The sequence below is a fragment of the Pinus tabuliformis genome, chromosome 5_1, assembly GCF_031772625.1.
Source record: "Pinus tabuliformis cultivar Carrire ecotype Pingquan chromosome 5_1, CPIR1, whole genome shotgun sequence".
Classification (NCBI taxonomy): Eukaryota; Viridiplantae; Streptophyta; class Pinopsida; order Pinales; family Pinaceae; genus Pinus; species Pinus tabuliformis.
In genome coordinates this window covers 991,722,930-991,747,224 of record NC_142305.1, presented here as the reverse complement: position 1 = coordinate 991,747,224, position 24,295 = coordinate 991,722,930, and positions in this window count along the sequence as shown.

Here is a 24,295-nt window from a genome sequence, read left to right as displayed (position 1 = left end):
TGAATGTGGTTGAAAACTGCCTTATGGGTATCCCCCCGGAAGGGGAAGTGAAAGGGCATATTGCCCCCCATACGATAACAATCCGAGCTCAAGGGTATAGATGGCCTTTGAGGACTGGATGGCCCAAACTGATTCCCAAAGGGATCAATTTGTCTAGTTTCAACATAAGAATTACCGGGTATTATACCGGAAGAACAAACTGGAACAGACCAAGTTGTCATAATAGTCCCTGGGTGGACTCCTTCTAGTTGATGAGAACTAGTTGGGACAGATGGTATGCCGGCAAACATCGTTGGAGTGGCAGCAGGAGCTTCTGCTATCGCTGTGTCATTTGGCACAGTCCTAGATGTCGACGGTTGTTCAGACATTTTAAGTCTATCCAATAAACTTCCTAACGATTCTTCAGGAACTTCCTGTGGCGATGGACAAACTTCTGATGCAGAAGGAAAAAGAGGGGTACCTACTCCAAAATGAATTGGAGTATTTGCTTGCTGGTCCTCTACGATTTCCTCTATTGCAATCAGACCAGGAGGAAGAGGAAGACCGTCAGGTCCGTAAAAGATTTCTGGTGCCGAAGAAGGGGTTGCTTCGACAGCGACAGTCGTTTGAACAACAAGACTCTGTGGACCGGTTTTAGATGGAACTGGTTCAGTTATGCAAGTACTTGTCTTCAGACTAGGATCAGTACCACTGTCCTTCTGTTGCTGTTGAACTTCTTCAATAGAGGCAGGGATTCCAGAAATATTGGGAGTGACCAGAATCTCAGATGTTGTTGGAACTTCCGTTCTAACTTTAAAAGGAGATTTTGACCTGGTCAAGCGAGTTCGCTTCATCCGTACTACTCTCGGTTCCGGAGACAAAGGCGGTTGACTCGCAAGCCTCCCTGAACGACGGGGTTTTAATTGACTTTCCTCCACGGTTGCGGATTACTTGACCAACTAAAATACAAAAAGGGGAATTATGTTTCCGTATTGAATGAATTTTATTAGACGCTTTTAGACACAACTTTGCTTTTTCATGTTTTAAGAGTCGAGAAAAAGCTAAAGATGACTCTAGTCGCCTTCGATGTATTAACGAGCCCGAAGTGACAAATGCTCGGCTGGACCTTTTCAGTTATAGAGTTTGAAAAGGGCCAAAAGAAACTGCTCTGGAGATCTAGGCAGAGGGTGTGCCAAACCTTTCGCGAAACCACAGAATACGTTTTACGGTACGGGTGGTCGATCTTCGTGAATGCTGTGTTCACTGCATCGTGATCAGTAGGGCGGTCAACACGGCTTCCTAAGGATAAAGGATAAAAGCCTATAGGGGTCTCCCAATATACGCGACGGTACGCAGGAGCTCAAGTCCGTATTAGTGCCACCGACTCTCAGGAGGAATCACCCACCTTCGTAGAGATCGACAGTCACTACGTTTAACGACGCCGGAACACGTCTCTACCTAGACCTCTACTGTGAGCGTTATGTTACAATGTGTTTTTAGATTCATTCAATATATTTTAAGTTGATCTTGTTTATCAGTTTGTCTTTCAGGATCACCACGAGATGTATTGGTACGAATTCCTAAATGCAGCTAAAATGATAAGCAAGCTTTCACAATCTTTTTAGCTTTGAAAATCCTAACTACTGAGGGGAGAGAAAAACAATATCTTTCCACACAGAGCACAAAGCACAAACTAATGCACTTTCTCCTAGATCAGACACACAAACTTATCAAAAATGCAAATGCAAGATGCATGTATTTCTTTTCTTTTCCTTTAATGTTGATGTAGACAAAAGGAAAACTGTTGTATGACTTTTGAATTCAATTTGAAGCGTAAACAAACAAGCTTTGTCTAAATGAAAAGACGCTTTACAAGTACTTGTTTCAACACTCAAAATATATGAATTCAAACCATAAAGTGAAAAACAAACAAACTCAAACAGCCATGAACAGTAATAAAACTAGCTCTTAAGATCACAAAGACACTTTTACAGTTCAGGATCTAAGAGGTCACAACTATACTGGTTCGTTTTTCACAATGGGAAACTGTAACTGAAACAAGAAATACTGAAAGAACATTCACAGTTTCATCACACAACTGAGGTGGAATAATGTCAAGGAGAAGTGGTCTACAGCAAGTACAATGACCAGCAAGCAATCAGCTAAAAATCAGTGAAAACAGGGCCAAGACACAAAGGGAAAGCTGAGCAAGTCAATGGCTAACTGTACCAGCGCAGGTTCTAGTCTGCCAGTTTGACTCTCAGCGCAGTTCCCGAAGGGAGCACCTGCGCTGTAATGCAGACTGCCTGTGGACAGCCTGCACTGACACACGAGAGTTGCGTCTGCAAAGAATTCCGGGTCATAAAAAGCTCAAAAATGCACTGTTTTTGCTGAAATAAAAAGCTATAGGTCAAGTACAGGCTAAGGGATGATCAAGAGGATGAAGATCTATCACAAAGAGTAAAGAGTCTTTTGTAGATTAGCTCTTTAAATCTTGAATTTGCTCAGCAAATGAGCAAGAGTAGCAGTCCCTCTACTTCACTTTTGATATAGTCAAAAGCTTTTCGATTTGGTACTCTTTTCTTCAAGAAATGAATAGCAAAATACTACAAACACCAACAAGATACTAGGCTCCCCAGTGGAGTCGCCAGTTTGTTGTGGGGAAATGTATCCGATGCGGATGACCCTATCCCTACTCTAAAGGTGACAGTCTTTAACAACAACTGAAAGTAAAGTTTTGATGATTTCCTTTATGAAAGTACAGAGAGAATGAAGAAAGATTAACCAACCTGGTGTCTTTCGCTTAGTCGATCCTTGTCCTCTCTCTTTGTCTCTTGTTCCCAGCTCCTTGCTCTCTTTGCCGGTCCAGCTACACACAGATCCTGCACAAAACAAGAGAGGAAACTACAAGATACAAGTACTCATAACTGATACATGGATTAGAGTGAATCAAATATACATGTAAATACAATACATCAATGCAATACAAGTATATAGGAGAACATGCAAAACTTTATTGATAGAAGTAACAGGGTTCTAAGAAGGTTACAACCAATGATGGCTCCAATCCAGCAGCACCTCCCCAGCAGCAAGAACTCTCCTCTTCACCTCTAGTAAAACAATCACCCAATAGCTCTAACTGTAAACCAACAGCACCTCCTTGCTTTACACAAAATTCCAGCCTGTTTTGAAGTGTTTTCAGGTGGAGAACTGATTGGAAGTGCTGTTGTTTGATGACCTTGTTCTTTTAGGGGTAAGAACAACATGTTTAGGGACTGAGGATCCCTGTACTTATTGACATTTCATGCTCCATGTCGCGAGGCACAAAAATGTCTATAACAGATGACACATTAACTCTTTTGATGACCTAGGACAGGGGATGATGGCACGACCATGATGGGTAATGGTGACCTTGACCAAGTGGAGGGAGTAAAAATGATATCTAGACAAATGACTTTGGACCATTTGACAACCAACAAAGTCAAATTTTATTTGAAAATATAATAATTTGACCTAAGATTCTATAAACAATATGAAAGAGTAAATTTTACCACTGGAACTATTGGACACTAACACACACCATGTAGTAAGTGAGGTATTAGAATCAAACTAACTAAATCAAGTGAAAACCTCACGATAAAGTGAGAATAGGAAGAACTATAAAAACCACACCTTGAATAACTCTAACCTTCTCACATTGGAAAATATTATGTAGATATTGTGCATTAAAATAACTCTTAAATATATGCATTCTTATAGAAAAAAAGGGAAAGGGGACAGAGTTAATTAGAAACACTAATCCAAGGATAATTTAGCCACATTAATGAAAGAGGGTGGTGTATGGAATTAAAGAAACATAAATTAAAATTAGAGAAATTTAGTATCATGACACAACATCCATGTGGCTAGAGAAAAACATAAAGATATCCATCCAGGAGTTCAACTTCAAATAAACTAGGGTGTAGTTGGGGACCCAAATTTGAGACTTACCAGATAACTTCAATATTGTATACAAAATAAAGAGTAAAAAAAGGGGATCAAGAGACAACTAGGAGAAGAAATAGGGAGTCATGTTAGGGTGATGGAAATTACGTTTTTAGTAAGAATTTAATTAAATAGTTTAAGAGAGCCTTAGTAAAGGTTGACACATGGATGAGTGAAAAATCAAAAAATTTAGATTAATAATTTTTTTTTTTTTTGCATGAAGTGACAAGTGTCTTGTATGAAGCCTCCTATAAAAGGAGAAATCTATGGGGGAGGGGTCACCTTTTCCCTACTTTTGGATGAATTACATAATGCTATTGTGATAGTGTCTATAGTGAATTTTGTGTAGTGGAGGCTATTATAGAGGTAACTCTTGAGCCATGAGTGCTCTCTTCCATTGACTAGCATTCCTCGTCTACTTTATATCCCCATTGTAGCTCAAGAATCTCTGGGTTAGAAGAGTACCCAAGGAGTAGGTTGGGAGGTCAATGAGTGAGTCAAAAATGTTCGATCAGGTTGCATCATCCTTCACATGTGTACGCGGATAGCAACAAGGGAGAGAAAGAACCAAAAAGTTAGAGATCAAGACTCCACCAGTTGGTGCACGGTGTCTTCGGTTCTTGTAAAGTTATCCTACATGCTTATTTATTTTATACAATTATTAGATTGTAAAAGTGAAGGATATGGACTTTGAATTGTAAATTTATCGACAATGATATATGTGCCTTAAAATTATTACGTTCTTCTCATGTTTGATGTGCCTTGATTATTATGTGATCCTCATAATGGATGTTTATAATGGGTGAATGACTTTAAAATGAAATATTTATATTGCATTATTAATTGTAATATAATAACTTAGATTGTGCCTCTTATTTTTAATTAAAAATGTGAGTATGGTTAACTTGTTGCTATTATCTTATGTTTGGTTGTAAATAAATAAATAAATAAAAATATAAATGGTTTATGATCTTTTCATTCAAAAATTATTCGACATAAAATCAAACCTTTCCATTTTTTAATACATGTTACATATTAAACATCAACAAACTCCACCATGACCTTTTTAAGGAAGATTTATCAATTGGCTAAAGAATGTGTTTCTATTGATATTCCCCATACTGTGTTATATGGTTAACAACTGGATAATAATTGTAGTTTCCTAGAGAATTAGGGTTTCAATCATGGTGTTCTTCCATCTGCATCCTGTGGTTGTGCATATGAGCCAGGAAGTCGAAGGTTGATGTCAATCGAGGAAGAAAATTATTATATCAACCAAGATCAAGGTTCTAAATTGATTTGGATTTATGTGGGAGAGGTTTGGCCAAAATATTCTTCATGATCTAGGTTTTTTCATCGCCCACATATGGCAATTCTGTGGGATCTTATGGTAGAATATGCATTAGAAAGGTATTTCTTGACGATGATCTATTGGAAATACTAGCAAAGCCGGAGGAAGTGAATGAGTAGAACAACCATAGCCCCATCTACATGTGCTGGTTGTTCTTGTAGAGCATCGGGTGGTTGCACCTCTACACACAGGTGGGGCCTCTCATGGTACAATACTTCACCACTAGGTTTCCTTGTGGTGTCGACCTGTACTTCTCGTAGACGGTTCCTAGGTTCATTCACCCCATGGATTTGGTTGTTTCTAGTAGCATGTCGATCATGGATTTGGTGTTTAAGAAACCACCTAGACCTAAGAATATTTTTTAGCATGCGACGGGATCCATGTTGAAGGATCTATGATCAAGGGAGTTTCTTAAAGATTGCAACTGCGGAAGTATCCTAACAATTCTTGGGAGGCCGCAGTGGCTATGCCCATCAAGGATATATTATGGTTACTCTTCATACTTTTGTTATGGTTCAAATATGGGCTTACGTCGCGGCCTTGCTCTGCTAAAAGAATAGGATGTGGAGGAGCAGTTGGCCACTATCGGGTTTGAATCAATCTCACAAGTTGAAACCCCCTTCTTACACAAATATGAGGGGTATGGAAGAAAGGAATATGTAGAACTGGAGGAATTCCATATATTCATCAAGAATATAGATAGAAAGTCCTCCCATTTCTGTATTACAGACTTGGACCTAGTGAAAATGTTGAAGGAATGCATAGAGAATAAATTTAGCTTTCCTACAAACACACAATGCCTCCTTTTTGAAGGAAAAATGCTTAACGATTTTTCCCTAATGAAGTATTACCACATCTCCAAAGACTCTTCCATAATATTGAATTCAAGGCTTCATGGAGGTGCGTTGAGATCTAGAAACCTAGGTGTATCTATCTCCTACAAGGATTTGGCGAAAGGGAATGGCTCTAAACGAGTGGATCCACCTTAATTCATCCCAAGACCTTATATTATAGAACAAATGAAACAAGTTCCTATTATCAATTTGATAATTCCTTTGAAGTAAAAAGAAAAAAAACCAAAGGTAACCACAAACCGCTTTTGGAGATCAGGACCTAGCCTTCTTGATGCTCAGAGAGGGCTCTCTCTTTAAAATTTAACTTTGTTTTAGTTAAGATGATTTTAGGCTAGTTATGATTGTTTAAGGGGTTTTTGATTTGTATTTGAGATTGGGTGGTGGGATAACTTAGACAAATGGATAGAATGATATCTTTTAAACCATTGGGCTATGGAGTCAAACAATGAGGAAGAAAAACTAGATTAACTCACTAAAGGGAATGTTCCAAGGGCAAGATAGCAGAGTGATTTTAAAATCTTTGAGACAAAGGGGTGAAATGGTTTCACTTGGGGTGAGAGAGAAATTAAGGGTTCTCAGGCCTGGATAATGAATGAGGAATGAAGGGGTAATCGGGATAAAAGGGCAATTAAGAATCCTTTGACCTGGATATTCAAGAATTCAATCTAAACCAAGGAGAAACTAAGAATTCCTTAACTTAGATATCAGCAGAAAACATTTAAATGTATAATTGTTAAGACAAAGTTTAATTAAACAAATTCTAAAATATTTTTCCAGTTATAACATTTAGATTTCGAAACACATTAAAGACTAAAAATAACTTGAGAAAAGTAACAATAACACTTGATAATACTTCTCTGAAGTTCGCTCAATGCATGAATCCTTGGAAATATCTGATCTTTATTTATCAATCCAGCTTTCTGGTTCAACAAATGATACAATAAATTTTTGGTTTTTCTGATTAAAAAGTCTATAGAAATGTCTAGAAAAATCCACACTACATACTTCGAATTGTGAAGTATTTATACAAAATTATTTACAAAATATCCCAAACTCACTTGGGATTTATTTTAGGGAAAAAATATCTAATTCTAAAAAGGTAATGCCACCTTTCTAACTGATTTCTTTCTGGCACTATTATATCTGATTTCTTTTTATATTTAGCTAATTGTTCTTTTAGCCGTCATCTGATGCTCTTCGACTTATCTTCTTTCACTAATACTCTTTGAATTTGATACTCTTTCACTGGGATAACTGCCCATTTACTTTTACCATTCTGGTTTTACCAAACTGTGTTAATTGTTGAACTTACCTTGAATTAAAGTAAGTGAGTTAGCTGCTCCCATCTCTCTTCAGTTGGTAATTGAATGTTCTTCAACTTCTTGAATACCTCATCAACCTCTGTGTATTTAACAAATGTAGGCTTATTTACGAACAGGTGGTTACCTCATGCTGGAGGTAAAACAAGTTCTCCAAAGCTTAGTAAAGGACTTTACCAGAGGGCATCCCTTTTTTTGCTGTGTTGTGGATGGCTGCATTATTGACTTGAGTTTTAGCCACTTCCTTGAGATTTTTGTTGAATTCCTCTTGTGTCATCAACTTGTCATTAATTATCAAAGGACTTGGTAAACCTTTATGCATCAAAGTGTCAAATTTGAATTTAAATCTATCAATAGAATGCTACATAGTCTGACACTTGTCTTCCAAGTTGTGCATCAAATTCCTTTCCCTCATCAATAGAATTATAGAGTTCTAGTAGTCCTCCAATGGACAAAGGAGCAAAATTTTGGTTGGGCTGGGACCCATAACATCTGATTGATGGATTCTGGAGTGATAGTGAAGAGAAGTTGTTTATTGGGGGCTACTACATCTCTCCATCTGGGGATGTAGCAGGTCTGACAATAATGGATAATGTCTGGGAGACTATGGACTTCTAGGAATGAGTAGAGGGGGAGATTTGACTCCTAGAGGTGAATGTCATCATCATGGTTTAAAAATCTGTCTTTGCTTTAGAAGTGGAGCTTCATTCTTTCAGAGGCTGAAGATATATCTTTAATCTGAAAATCCTTATTAGCCAAGGGTAGGTGATCTTGGTCAAGGTGGGGGGTTGAAATAGGCTTAACATTGAGGAAAATGTGGGTAAACATTGTTTGGAAAACAAGGGTAAAAGTCAGAAATTAACTTGGCAATATCCAACTAGTGGTCTGGGTTTTGCAGGTTTTTTAAGGGTCTGGGTGCAAATTAGTTAATTCAGGGGTAGAAAGCTTAATTTAATTCTACCTTAAATTACTTGAACTTTTATATTAAAATGGGGAAAATTCGGTGTATTTTTGCAGAATACCTGAAACCAGAGGTTGATGTTGTGAATTTGGTCGAGGTTTTAGGTTTCAGATGATAGGTGTTGGCTTTGGAAGAGTGCTGGAGGAAAGATGGTGACTGGTAGTCAATTAACGGTTGTAAATTTTAGGGGCACATGAAATCTCAGGCTTTCAATGTGCAGTTGGTCGAAAAAATGTAAAAATGGTGTTCGCGGGACTTTAATGGGTGAAAAATGGGAAAAGCAAGAAAAATGGTTATGAACAGTGACTGGTATCGAGAGGATGGTTTTTCCCCTCTTCGCACCACTTTTGGGCGTAGGGTGGTAAACTTCAGAGGGGATGTGAAATTATGTGATGGTGACATGTCGCTAAATTGGGTCCAAGCAAAACCACCCATTTCGGGCGCTATCAGGTTGTTAAAGCTCAGAAATTGAATGCGTGCGAAATGGAGCAATAACCACTGGACGATATGGGTGTTAATCGGATGGTGGTCACACTGAAAAGATGTGCAGAGGGGATTAGGGAAATGATTAAGGAGGGGCCCGCATACTTGAGCCTATTTAATTAAATTTAAATCATGGATTAACTTAAATGATCCATTGGGCGGGTTTTTACAAGGGGGAAGGGCTTTCAACATAGGATAAGCTGATTTATGGGTTTTTTTTTAGAAAAGCGGAAAATAACTTTTCACAAAAGGGGGAAAAGTACCCTAGGAATATGGATTTATGGAACATAATGATGATTTTAGCAAGGGGGAAAGGGTTTTAAAGGGAATTTGTGGGGGAAAAATGGGATAATGAAGTAAGGGTAAACACAGAGGGAAACAAGGATATTTTAAGGGATGATGGGGAAATTAATAAGAAATGAGAGGGAAAATCTTGTGAAAGGAGGGGAAGTTAGTTAAACTCATATTATGAGCATGTTTTTTTCATTGATAACTTCTTCTGCACACTTGACACACATAGTTAAGCATGATACTAGTGCTTATGCTCCAAATGACTTGTATTTCTGCAACCTTTCTTTACTTACCCTTTTACCTACCCTAACATTTTTTCTTCACTTTTATGGGTGCACTTAAGCTAGGAAACCCTTTTCTTTCATTTTCTTTTATAAAACAAACTATCTACTTCTAAAATTATATCTTCCAAGGGCTCAGATTGAACTGATGAGCTCCTTTTATTTTCTCTACCCATCTAATGATCTTCCAAGATTAAACTGTTTGGTCAGATTTTATTCTCTAACTATAAACATAAAATTCAAGGCATGAAGTAGCCAAGATTAAGCAGTTTGACCATCATGGGTTGTGGCATGTATGACAAGTTGCACACAACCATTATTTAAGACAGTAAAGTAAAAAGTAGTGGCGCTTGGACTTTCACACTTTCATGATCTATTTTTGTTTGGGGTTCATATTTTTTCATTTTTTGTATTTTTTTATCTTTTCTTATTTTTATTGTCCTTTGATATTTCTTTTAGGACATACCCTCTTTATATTTTTTAATTTTAATATGGAAAACATTTGCAGAAAACAAAGGCATGTACAATATTACAAGAGTTAACCTCAGCCAATTCAAAATTATGAATCCTATCACTATAGGACTCTAATAGTGGCTCCACATGGGGATGGCATTTTTGGGTGAAATGTCAAGAACTGTGAATATCAATAGCCTTTGAATTGAAACTATAGTTACATTATGAACTATCCTTCTGTGATTCCTACTTTATTGATACTTATGAAAATAAATCCTCCAAAGCTCAGGGACTTCTCTCCGAGCTTCAACTTCAAAGGATTACGATCCAATCCAATCTACACTCTGCAATGTTATGTACAATGATGCAAAGTAAAGTGAACTATTGTGAGTCAGTGGAAAAATAATTCGTCAGCATCCTACCATTAACAAGTCCTCCTGGTAGATCTGATCCATCTATGTTTGTCAAGAAAAAGGCATTGTTGCCTCTGTAGCCATAAATGACATAAGGCCCCTGCTACAGAAAATAAAATTTTCCATGATTTCCTTTGTCTTCTCTCCTTGAATCCCACTTAAGGACTTTGTATCCTATGTGAAAATCATCTTCTTTAGTCTTTTAATCAAAGACTTTCTTGATCTTTTCCTGGATTACCTGTGATTTTACATATACTTCTTGTCTGGTCTGTTGCAGGTGTATGGTCTGATTTATTATTCTCTGAATATCATTTGGTTCCACTTGTAATTCCTGGAGGATATTCATGACTGCCACTCCCAAGGATGATGGGAAAACTGCATCCATCCCATAAACTATCTGATAGGGTGATGTTCCAATAGACTTCTTAGTAGTCAGTCTAACTACCCATAAGGCATTGACTAACTTCTTGTTCCATGTCTTTTTGTTATCTCCCAGTAACTTTTTGATAATATTAACTAGAATTTTGTTGGATGACTCTACTAGTCCATTACCTTGAGGGTAATAGGTTGTGGAATGGCCAAGGGTGATGTGGTATTTGTTACAGAAATCTATCATTATTTTGGATTTAAAGGCTACTGCATTATCAGTAATGAGCTTCTGGGGACATCCAAATTTTGATAGGATATTACTCTGTAGGAAGGTGATTATGACAGTGTATGTCGCTTGCCTAGAAGGTATGGCCTCTATCCATTTGGTAAAATAGTTTGTGGTTGTCAAAATCCACTTGTGTTGAGCTGAGGAGGCTGGGTGTATTTCTCCAATGAAGTATAACCCCGATTATTGAAATGGAATCTCAGTCAAAATTGGTTTAAGAGGAAAGGGTAAAAGTTTTTTCTTTCCCTCAAAAATCTAGAATTTATGATAGGTCACATGTTTGTTAACATCTGCAAACAAAGTAGGCCAATAGAAACTGGCCCTCAGAATATTGTCAGTAGTACTCTTCTAGTACAAGTTTCCTCCACAATCGCCTACATGAAACTCTTGTAAAATCTTGTCAGCTTCATCTTTTAATAAACATGTTAAAAGAATACCACTACTGTCCTTCCAAAACAATGCATTATCTACAACACAATATCTTAATGACTTAATTCTTAAGAATCTAGCATTAGTTCTTGTCAATCCAGGAGAAGCTTGTAAGTTTAGTAATACAAATGTAATATCTGCATACCAGGGTGAATCAGTAAAAGGTTCACTGATTTGTGGAGTCACCATCTCCTCCTTATCATCAAGGGCACTAATGAAGTTGATACCAAGGGCCTGAGAGTTCGATTCAACCATGAGTTTGCTAAACCTTGGCCTTTGATGAGCTTGGTGGGCTTTATATCTATATCATATTCCAATATTGTGGCAATCCATTTTCCTCTTTTTCCTTTTGGCCCATTTTGAGTCAAAATTTCTTTAGCTATAGAGTTTGGAACATAAGCAATAATGTGAGAGTACAAAATGTATACTCTGAAATATTTGATAGCCATAACCAAAACTAAATCCTGTTTTTCCATGATATTGTATTTGAGTGTGGCATCTCTTAAGGATTTAGTAAATAATTCTATTTGTTGTTCATATACTTGATTGTTCTTTTGCAACAAGATTGCTACAATGGTGTGTTTTGAAGAAAAAGAAAAAATATTAAAATCTTTGTTAAAGTCAGGACTAATCAGAACTAGAGTTTTGGTTAAAGCTTCCTTAATAGCTTCAAAAGATTATTTGGCCTCCAATGTCCATTGAATTGTTGAGTCCTTTCTTAGCATGTTATTTATTTCCATAATTAATTGTGTTAGATTTGAGATGAATCTCCTAAGAAAATTAATCTTACCTAGAAATGATTGTAGCTATTTAATGTTTCAAGGATGGGATATGGTCAAAATAGCTTCTATCCTAGTAGGGTCTATCTGTTGAAAATAATACTGAGAGGGGGGTTGAATCAGTATTATCAATTCAATTATTTTTCATTTCACACCCAGATCATATACGCTACTTTAGTTAGTGAAAGCCGTGTATATATGCAATTATAGACTAGGAAACCAGCATATACAATGCAGACTTATAATTTAATTTATTCTACAGATGTGGATCATTAACGTGTGCATTAGTATCATATAAATAGTAACTAGGAAGAGTAAAATAGAGAAGAAGACAATCACACACAAGAACAAAAGATATGAAGGTGGGAAAACCAATGTGGGTGAAAACCACTTGCTGCAATTCGTCTCTTCTTTCTTTTAATTGTGAAGACTTTTTAAAATGTTTCTGTACTGGTACAGAAGGCTACATACCTAGGCTTAACCTACAAAGGCTAAACCTTCTCTCATTCTCCAGACTCTTATAGAAGAGCCAAAACCCTAGTATAATCTTGTACTAGCCAAAGATTTACTAGTAATAGGTGGATCTACAGAAGGTACAACCTTCTCTTTTCCAGGACGGATCCATAAATTAGACATGAATTATAACATCAAAAATTTCTAAACAACATCTCTTTTCACCAGTCAAAAACACTTCAGATAGACACTTCTCTGACAGTTGTACCCAGTACACAGTAACAGTAACCACACAACAATTCTGAACCCAAAACACTACAACAATAAATAGAAGAAACTAGAACATAATTCAAGAGATGTATGCTACTTCAATATTCAAAAACCTGCATGCATACGCTTATGTGTTAGGACCAACCTGCATATACGGTGTTTTGATTTGTTGAACCAACATATATATGCACCTCTAACAAGACGAACCTATGTACAGATCTATAAAAGATAATTCACTCTTTCAAATATTTAGACATTAATTATACCCAGATTATCAGATTTATAGATCAAGCGTGCACCAAATATAACAGATCAAAATCACTCAAAGATTCTACTTATTCAAGACTTGAGATTTTGAACCATCAATAGAACTTATCCTTCTCCTTGCACTTAGGTTCCTCCTTCATTCAGATCCAGCTATGCACCATAAACCAATCACCAGTATTCCAGATCTAGCTCTGCATTAGATATTCAATAATTTAGATGATGATCTTGCCAAATGATCTCCTTCCTCTTTTATAGTCTTAGGCCTTTCACAATACCACGGTCCAAAACCATAACAAATCAATACCATGGACCCAATACTTGGGATCAACACTTCGGACGAGATACCATGGTCCAAAACCATAGGTTCAAATACCAAGGACTAAATACCACAGACCAAAAATAAGTTCTCCCACATGTACACGCTTTTCCTTGTGTGAAAGTGCATGTATACGCATACGCATATTTGGAACGTCTATGTTATAGACATTTTTGTGCCTCGCGTCAAGGAGCAGGAAATGTCGATAATTACAAGGATCCTCAGTCCCTAAACATGTTGTTCTTACCCCTAAAAGAACAAGGTCATCAATCAACAGCACTTCCAATCAGTTCTCCACCTGAAAACACTTCAGAACAGGCTTATTTTGGATCATGTCAGCTGCTTAACTGAGCTTCTGCGCTGTATTGCAACTGTCCCACTCTGTACCTGCGCTAGAAGTCAAAAACAATGAAGGCTACCTGCGCTGGGCGAGATTGGCCAAGTGGCACAGTCCTCCTGCAAGGTGTCAATTGCCCAGGAAGCTTCCAAACTGACACTTGGTTCATCAGATTCGCCTTGTGATGAGTAAGAGGTACTTGATCACCATGTGTAACCAAGGATCTCCAAGTGGACTCAAGAACTGAAGATTAACTGAAGAGGGAGAGGACACTAGTCAGCTCTATGCCAGCCTCAAGCTGACTCATCCTCTCTTCTTCTCTCCTATATATAGAGCTCTTCTATGAGGTCTAAAGAGGCTGGAATTTTGTATAAGCAAGGAGGTGCTGTTGGTATACCGCCAGGATTATTGGGTGATTGTTTTACTAGAGGTGAAGAGGAGAGTTCTTGCTGCCGAGGAAGTGCTGCTGGATTGGATCCAACATCATTGGTTGTAACTTCCTCTGGAACCCTGTTACTTTCTATCAATAAAGTTTGCATGTTCTCCTATATACTTGTTTTACATAGATGCTTTGTGTTTACATGTATATTTGATGCACCCTAATCCATGCTTCAGTTATGAGTACATATATCTTGTAGTTCGCTCTCTTGTTTTGTGCAGGATCTGTATGTAGCTGGATCGGCTAGGAGAGCAAAGAGCTGGGAGCAGGATACAAAGAGAGAAGGACAAGGATCGACTAAGCGCAAGACACCAGGTTGGTTGACCTTCTTACTATTCTCTCTGTACTTTCATAAAGTGGAACATGAAAACTTTATCATTCAGTTGTTGCTAAAGACTGTCACCTTTAGAAGGGTTAGTGTCATCCGCATCGGATACTTTTCCCCACAACAAACTGGCGACTCCGCTGGGGAGATCCTAGTATCTTGTTGTTGTAGAATTTTGCTATTCATTTCTTGAAGAAAGGAGTACCGAATCGAAAAGCTTTTGACTCTATCAAAAGCGAAGTAGAGGGTTTTGCTACTCTTGCTCCTTTGCTGAGCAAATTCAAGATTTAAAGAGCTAATCTACAGATGAATCCTTACTCTTTGTGATAGATCTTTATCCTCTTGATCATCCCTTAGCCTGTACTTAACCCATAGCATTTTATTTCAGTCAAAACAGTACATTTTTGAGCTTTTTATGACCCGGAATTCTTAGCAGACGTAACTCTCGTAAGTCAGTGCAGGCTGTCCACAGGCAGTCTGCATTACAGCGCAGGTGCTCCCTTCGGGAACTGCGCTGAGAGTGAAACTGGCAGACCAGTGCCTGCGCTGGTCCAGTTGGCCTTAGTCTAGCTCAGCTCTTCCTTTGTGTCTTGGCCCTGTTTGCACTTGTTTTTGGCTGATTGCTTGCTGGTTATTGTATTTGCTGTAGACCACTTCTCCTTGACATTATTCCGCCTCAGTTGTGTGATGAAATTGTAAACGTTCTTTCAGTATTTCTTGTTTCAGTTACAATTTCCCATTGTGAAAAAGCGAACCTAGTAGCTGTGGCCTCTTAGATTGCGATCTTATGAGTTAGTGTTACTACTGTTCATAGCTGTTTAAGTTGGTTTGTTTTCACTTTATGGTTTGAATTCATATATTTTTGGTGTAAAACAAGTACCTGTAAAGCGTCTTTTCATTTAGACAATACTTGTTTGTTTACGCTTCAAATTGAATTCGAAAGTCATACAACAGTTTTCCTTTTGTTAAGCATCAACATTAAAGGAAAAGAAAAGAAATACATGCATCTTGCATTTGCATTTTTGATAAGTTTGGGTGTCTGATCTAGGAGAAAGTGCATTAGTTTGTGCTTTGTGCTCTGTGTGGAAAGATATTGTTTTTCTCTCCCCTCAGTAGTTAGGATTTTCAAAGCTAAAAGGATTGTGAAAGCTTGCTTATCATTTTAGCTGCATTTAGGAATTTGTACCAATACATCTCGTGGTGATCCTGAAAGACAAACTGATAAACAAGATCAACTTAAAATATATTGAATGAATCTAAAAACGCATTGTAACATAACGCTCACAATAGAGGTCTAGGTAGAGACGTGTTCCGGCATCGTTAAACGTAGTGACTGTCGATCTCTACGAAGGTGGGTGATTCCTCCTGAGGGACGATAGCACTAATACGGATTTGAGCTCCCGCGTACCGTCGCGTATATTGGGAGACCCCTATAGGAAATTATCCTTTATCCTTAGGAAGCCGTGTCGACCGCCCTACTGATCGCGATGCAGTGAACACAGCATTCACGAAGATCGACCACCCGTACCGTAAAACGTATTCTGTGGTTTCGCGAAAGGTTTGGCACACCCTCTGCCTAGATCTCCAGAGCAGTTTCTTTTGGCTCTTTTCAAACTCTATAATTGAAAAGGTCCAACCGAGCATTTGTCACTTCGGGCTCGTTAATACATCGAAGGCGACTAGAGTCATCTTTAGCTTTTTCTCGACTCTTAAAACATGAAAAAGCAAAGTTGTGTCTAAAAGCGTCTAATAAAATTCATTCAATACGGAAACATAATTCCCCTTTTTGTATTTTAGTTGATCAAGTAATCCGCAATCGTGGAGGAAAGTCAATTAAAACCCCGTCGTTCAGGGAGGCTTGCAGGTCGACCATCTTTGTCTCCGGAACCGAAAGTAGTACGAGCAAAGCGATCTCGCTGGACCAGGTCAAAATCTCCTTTTAAAGTTAGAACGGAAGTTCCAACAACATCTGAGATTCTGGTCACTCCCAATATTTCTGGAATCCCTGCCTCTATTGAAGAAGTTCAACGGCAACAGAAGGACAATTGTATTGATCCTAGTCTGAAAACAAGTACTTGTTTAACTGAACCAGTTCCATTTGAAACCGGTCCACAGAGTCTTGTTGTTCAAACAACTGTCGCTGTCGAAACAACCCCTTCTTCGGCACCAGAAATCTATTACGGACCTGACGGTCTGCCTCTTCCTCCTGGTCTGATCGCAATAGAAGAAATCGTAGAGGACCAGCAAGCAAATACTCCAATTCATTTTGGAGTAGGTTCCACTCTTTTTCCTTCTGCATCAGAAGTTTGTCTATCGCCACAAGAAGTTCCTGAAGAATCGTTAGGAAGTTTATTGGATAGACTTAAAATGTCTGAACAACCGTCGACATCTAGAACTGTGCCAAACGACACGGCGACAGCAGAAGCTCCTGCTGCCATTCCAACGATGTTTGCCGGCATACCATCTGTCCCAACTAGTTTTCAACAGCTAGAAGGAGTCCACCCAGGGACTATTATGACAACTTGGTGGTCCAGTTTGTTCTTTGTTCTTCCGGTATAATACCCGGTAATTCTTATGTTGAAACTAGACAAATTGATCCCTTTGGAAATCAGTTTGGACCATCCAGTCCTCAAAGGCAATCTATACCCTTGAGCTCCGGATTGTTACCGTATGGGGGGCAATATGCCCTTTCACTTCCCCCTCCGGGAGGATACCCATACGGCAGTTTTCAACCGCATTCAGGTTTGACTGAAGTTACGACGAGTGGTTGGGTGCCTATGTTGCCCCAACAACTGAGAGTTGTATATTCCATGCAACAATGTGTACCTATGTCTAGCATCCCGACGACGCCAGCAATTGTAACCGTGTCGCAAGTTCAATCGATGCCTGTTGTATGTCAACCCCAAGTTGTAATGCAACAGCCCCTTGACCCTGCAACACAACCACAATCGCCAACTGCCGGGACGACACAGATACAAACGGGAACCATAACCCCGCATCTTGGTCCGTCGGTTAGTATCGCACAGCAAAACATGGCTTCGCAACCATGGATGGTGCAATACCAACAACCTCAGTTTCAACAGGTGTACCAGGGATCTGAACAACAGATCTTTGCGAATAGTGGGCAACCCTGTATTCAGAACGGGTTAAATCAACCACTTTATAGTGGCCAAGCCCACCAGCCATATCAGTCATATCAACATCAGTTGCATTATGCTGGTATGCAAAGGCCTACTGCTCAGGCGATTCCATCATATCCTGGGTACGCCTCACCAAACCTGAATCAGCAGTTGCCATTCGTGGCAACTCTAGAATTACCAGATTTACATCGATTGACGAACGATCCAATCGCCTATGCCCATTGGTGGCCAGCGATTCCTCACAAACTTCCTTCGGACATTCCTAAATTCAATGGAAATCCTGGCGAAGACCCGTCGAATCATGTGATGACATTCCATCTGTGGTGTTCGTCGAATACCTTGAATGATGATTCGATAAGGCTTCGCCTTTTCCAGAGGACATTGACTGGTCCGGCGGCTAAATGGTATATTGAGTTACCTAGAGCCTCTTTCGACAATTTTAGTTCCCTAGCCACGACTTCCTTAACACACTTTCAATTACCTATAAGGTACGAAACTGGAACAGAGATCTTGACCAATTTCAAGCAGACAACGGCCACACATATATCAGATCATATACATGAGTGGCGTCGTCGTCGCAGAATGGTAAAGACTTATGTTACTGATCCAGATCTTTTAGCTGAGTGGTTTATAAAGTCGCTTCTTCCTGCTATAACAGAAGATGTGGCCAAGGGAGGCGTCGTAACAGAGGAGCAAGTTATTGCTCGTGCCCAGTATTTAGACTTAGTATATACTCAGTCTGGCACGCTCTATGACAAGATACCTGACGCCCCTAGACCGGAATTTTCAATTCCTCCCCCTCCTAGATCAAATAGTGACTCTCATGCCGGCGATGGTGTGATTGGCACTGCAAATGCAAAGTCAACACGGGATTCGTCTAAGAAAACCCGTAAGACTTCGAATCAAAATGCAAATGAAGAACTTCTTGCCTCGGAAGTAAGTGCCGTGTCGGACGACAAGGGCAAACAACTGAAGCAACCAGGAGACAAGAAGAAAAAGAAAGGGAGAAAAGGGAAACCCCCTTCGGGGTGTCATATATGCGATGAGGATCATTGGACAGCAGATTGTCCATGCAAAGCTGAGCTTAAAAGATTCTTTAAGAGTCCGAAAACCTCAGCGGTGTTGACTGATCCGTTTCCTAATCCTGGTCAAAATCTGGTTGCTAATCAAAATGCTTCCCGATCCCAAGTGCTTATGTTGTCTACCTCAAAGCAGCAGAATAATGCTTTGACAAGGAATAAAGATTACGGGAATCCATGGCTGTCGAATAACAAGGCTAATGAACAACCTAGTAGTTCAACGACAGCTTTGACCAAAGTTGTGCCACCCATCGTTCCTGAGCCGATGATAAAGTTGCCAAAGGGAGTAGTACACAAATCGACATTTAATCCTCGTGCCAAAGGAGCACAGAATTATAATATAGTAAAGGACCCGGCCCAATCGCCGTCCACTATGTCGACACTTGAAGTACAACAAAAATGCCCCTCCCAAGAGCAAGCTTTATTATCAGCAATAGGTGGAATTGGCCCAATGGATTCCAATCTTGTGGCCTTTGATCATAAAGGATATGACCCTCAGTTACCAGCTCAACTAGCTTTCCTTATTCAAGTGAAAGCCCTCAACAAAACTGTTCATCGAACAATTATTGATGAGGGGGCATCTACATGTCTTATGTCGATGAGTTGCTGGGAAGATTTAGGCTCACCACCCTTGTCGAAATCGTCAACGACGTTAAAAGCATTTGATGGACGATCATACACTCCATACGGGATTTTGAGTAACTTGCAAGTAGAACTGGGGGGCAAAACAGTAGGAATTGATGTTGAAGTAATTGATGGAAACCTCGATTACAACATCCTACTTGGAAGACCATGGATCTATGCCATGGCCGCAGTTGTGTCGACCTACTTCAGGAAGATTGCATTCCCCTTCCAAGGAGGAATTACAATCGTCAACCAACAAACTTTTCTCCACAATAGTTCACAAGTTACAGGAAGCATTCCAATGATCCATGGAAGGAATCATTTGCTTCAAAATATCGGAGTAGGTCTCCTAAAAGACCCTGCCTTAATGGGTACTTTCGCCCTACCGCCTCCAAGTAATCTGGCGGGAGTGGCCACGATGGAAACCTACAAAATGAAATCTAATCCAATCTTATGGTTGGATTCGGAAGATTCCTAAATATTTTGTCGACATGGATCATTCCCGAGGACGGTTCTTATCTTGTGTCAACCTCGTTAAAAAATGAAACAATCCCCTCTTCAAATCTCAAAAGTGAACCTTCATTCCAATCACCAAGTTGAATGCAATGAAGCTTGGGGGGCATGCACCTCGATTTGAAGACATTATGCTGGGGGCATGCAAACTTAATCGAGCAGTTTTAGCACATGGTTCATGCTCGTTAAAAAATAAACGCAAGATCCGAGTAGTTTTAACGCGGTCTTCATGCTCGTTAAAAAATAAATAAAAGCAGTGAGCAATGTTCCCTCCAGAGTTTAAGCTCATTTTTATCTAAAAAAAGAACCTATCCCGGTAAATAACCTTTTGAGATCGTAAATCCATCAGCCATAAAAGCCTTGGTCATGTTTGTGCACCGTCACCTCCACTTTTCATTTGGCCGATCATTCACCTCCATTTGTGTGTTTACCTCTTTTGAGAAACAGCTGCGAAGAGTGATTTCACCTAGCCATCCTTGTGACACTGCCGTGATTGGAAAATTCCAACCTGTACCTGGAATCTGCTGCTATCCCTGTTTATCACTCGTTCCTCAAAAGACGAGTCTTCTTTGAGCTCTTTTCACTGACTCGTAAAATATGAAAAGTTTGCCAAGTTTTGGCCTTCCAGCTCGTTAAAGTGACCGGAAGAGCTATCCCTCCTCTAGATTTTAATCTTTTTGGACCTGAGGGATTATTGCACAAAAAGATCGAGCGCTTGTTTTGTTCGGCTCGTTAAAACAATCGAAAACTCATCCCTTCTGTATTGTTTTATACTTTTTCGAACTTAAGGGATTAGATGACGAAAAAGGAATTATGGAGTTAACTTTCTGTACCTTTTCAGACTCTCTAAAAATGAAAAGGACCGAGTTTTCATTGTCGTTAGACTCGTTAAAATGAGTAAATAGCGACAAACTTGTCTTTAGACGAGAACGAGTTTCCCTATCGCTAAGCTCGTTAAATCATAGCGATGGGCTTGCCCGAAGGGCAGGTTATAGAACAAGCATATGTTATCCTCCTCAAGCTTGACAAAAATAAAGAGGTACTGGTCAGAAATGACTGGGGAAAAATTGGGAGAACATCAAAGCTTAATGGTAGCAAGTCACTCTTGAACATGACACTTTTCCTCCGTTCCACATCGGGTTGGGTTGTTTCATTCACCGGTCTCATCACCATGGTCTTCGCCAAACCATCCACATTTGGGGTAATGCTACCGATCCATCGCATCAGTGTCGTTATATGTTCAAGAGGGGTCATTCTGAAAGTGTCAACCGTGTCCCATCCACTGCCATACATTATCCTTCATCCATTCATGATCGCCACCCTGAATCATATATCACAGTTTGTTTTCACCTCCACTAAAATCATTAGCTCCGTTTCGTGTCATTGATGTGGGATTCATTAAGGCCCTCCTTTGACGGATCGCTTCTTGTCGACTTCAGCTCATTATCCAAGAAGTTGATCTAGGAACAACCCCATCAGTACTTTGAAGCTTGCATGCCTCAATGGAAAGTTTCTCACTTCCGGCGACAGGTATACATCAATGACCTTCGACCAGAAGATTTTGCGTGGCGTTCGACGCCAAGTCCTTTATTCACGCCACGTGAATTGTACTGCCGTACCTTGAGGGTCATCGTCCTTATTGGTGATTCCTCTCGCACTTGTTAACGGTTTTCATTATTGACCGGTAATCAAGCGATGTCTTTCCATGTTCGACTTCAGCGTAATTCTCACATGGATCGACTTGTACTTAGAGTGAAGATCGAACGAGTTTGAAGACCCCGGATCTAGTTTCATCCATCTGGGCTGCGATATATATTCAGGAAATATAAAAGCATTTACCATGTACATCATTGCATCAGATGATCATCCTCCTCAAAGGATGATAATTTTAGCGGAAGATTATCAGTCTGTCTTCAGACGATCGTCTGTCATATGTACCACAATGTATTTATAGAAAGCTGAGCATGGGAATACCCGCCTCAGCTAGATCATGAGAATAATGATGAATGAAAGATAATGTATTGTATTGTATTGTATTGTATTACAGGGCACTCTCCTCAGCACTGGAACGAACTTCGGACCCTCTAGCTAAAGCATTTCACCCGATTAACGGCCTCATACTTTAGGGGGCAACTGTTATAGACATTTTTGTGCCTCGCGTCAAGGAGCAGGAAATGTCGATAATTACAAGGATCCTCAGTCCCTAAACATGTTGTTCTTACCCCTAAAAGAACAAGGTCATCAATCAACAGCACTTCCAATCAGTTCTCCACCTGAAAACACTTCAGAACAGGCTTATTTTGGATCATGTCAGCTGCTTAACTGAGCTTCTGCACTGTATTGCAACTGTCCCACTCTGTACCTACGCTGGAAGTCAAAAACAATGAAGGCTACCTGCGCTGGGCGAGATTGGCCAAGTGGCACAGTCCTCCTGCAAGGTGTCAATTGCCCAGGAAGCTTCCAAACTGACACTTGGTTCATCAGATTCGCCTTGTGATGAGTAAGAGGTACTTGATCACCATGTGTAACCAAGGATCTCCAAGTGGACTCAAGAACTGAAGATTAACTGAAGAGGGAGAGGACACTAGTCAGCTCTATGCCAGCCTCAAGCTGACTCATCCTCTCTTCTTCTCTCCTATATATAGAGCTCTTCTATGAGGTCTAAAGAGGCTGGAATTTTGTATAAGCAAGGAGGTGCTGTTGGTATACCGCCAGGATTATTGGGTGATTGTTTTACTAGAGGTGAAGAGGAGAGTTCTTGCTGCCGAGGAAGTGCTGCTGGATTGGATCCAACATCATTGGTTGTAACTTCCTCTGGAACCCTGTTACTTTCTATCAATAAAGTTTGCATGTTCTCCTATATACTTGTTTTACATATATGCTTTGTGTTTACATGTATATTTGATGCACCCTAATCCATGCTTCAGTTATGAGTACATATATCTTGTAGTTCGCTCTCTTGTTTTGTGCAGGATCTGTATGTAGCTGGATCGGCTAGGAGAGCAAAGAGCTGGGAGCAGGATACAAAGAGAGAAGGACAAGGATCGACTAAGCGCAAGACACCAGGTTGGTTGACCTTCTTACTATTCTCTCTGTACTTTCATAAAGTGGAACATGAAAACTTTATCATTCAGTTGTTGCTAAAGACTGTCACCTTTAGAAGGGTTAGTGTCATCCGCATCGGATACTTTTCCCCACAACAGTCTAACCCGCATGTATACGCATCTTGGTCATGGTGAACCTGCGTATATATATTTTTCCTTCATTCTGAGAGCCTGAGCTATGATCTGTCACCAGAGTGAGTTGCCTTCAAGAACAACACCTGTGCCATAGCGCCACACCTATGTCATAATGCCAACAATCTCCCCCTTTGGACTTGATGGCAACCCCAAGATCCTCAAAGTCATTCTCCCCCTTTGTCATCAAGGGCAAAGGGTTATGCTCCCCCTGAGTACATGATGAAATATCTACTCTGTTGTGCTGACCATGCTTCCCCTGACTGTAGGCAAGATCTACAAAAATATGTTCTTCAAGAATAACCATGACTTATACATCATAACTGACCTTCCCATCACCAAAAGACTCTATAGATACATCCATCACCCAACCAAGTGGGGAGACATCAGAAATTTACATATGACAACCAAGTACATAACATCATTCATCCTAGGCATAGTGGGGAAACCAAAATAGGTTGTTACATGACCTTGATAATAAAAGATATACATGACATAGAGACGAAATATCTAGAGCAAGACTATGAAAGTCACCAATAACTAATATCAACAACATTTTTCAATCACTATTTAGATAAGCAACCATGTTCTCCTTCTGTTCTCCTTCTGCAGCTGATCCACTTGAAAACAAGAACAGCTTGTGTACTCGAACCAAGGACTTCTAAGGTAATACCAACAATGTATTATTAGAAGTTTATCTACTCCCCCTGAACCTGTGCCAGATGGTCTCTGACAGACCCATATCAGACTCTCTTCGATAGGATTTTTTCTTCATATACGCGACTGTATCCACATAAACCTACGTATGTATGTGGATACTCCTTATGAAACATGCGTATGACCACTTTTCTCTGAAACAGATAGGTTTCAACAGCAAGATAATGCATCAACTACTCCCATCTTTTGTCTGAGGTATTGAAATGTTTCCCTGGGTAGTGGTTTGGTGAGTATATCAACAACTTGTTCCTTAGAGGGAACATACTCCAACTTGACCTTTTGTTTAAGCACTTGCTCCCGGAGAAAATGATATTTGATAGGTATGTGCTTGGTCTTTGAATGCATGA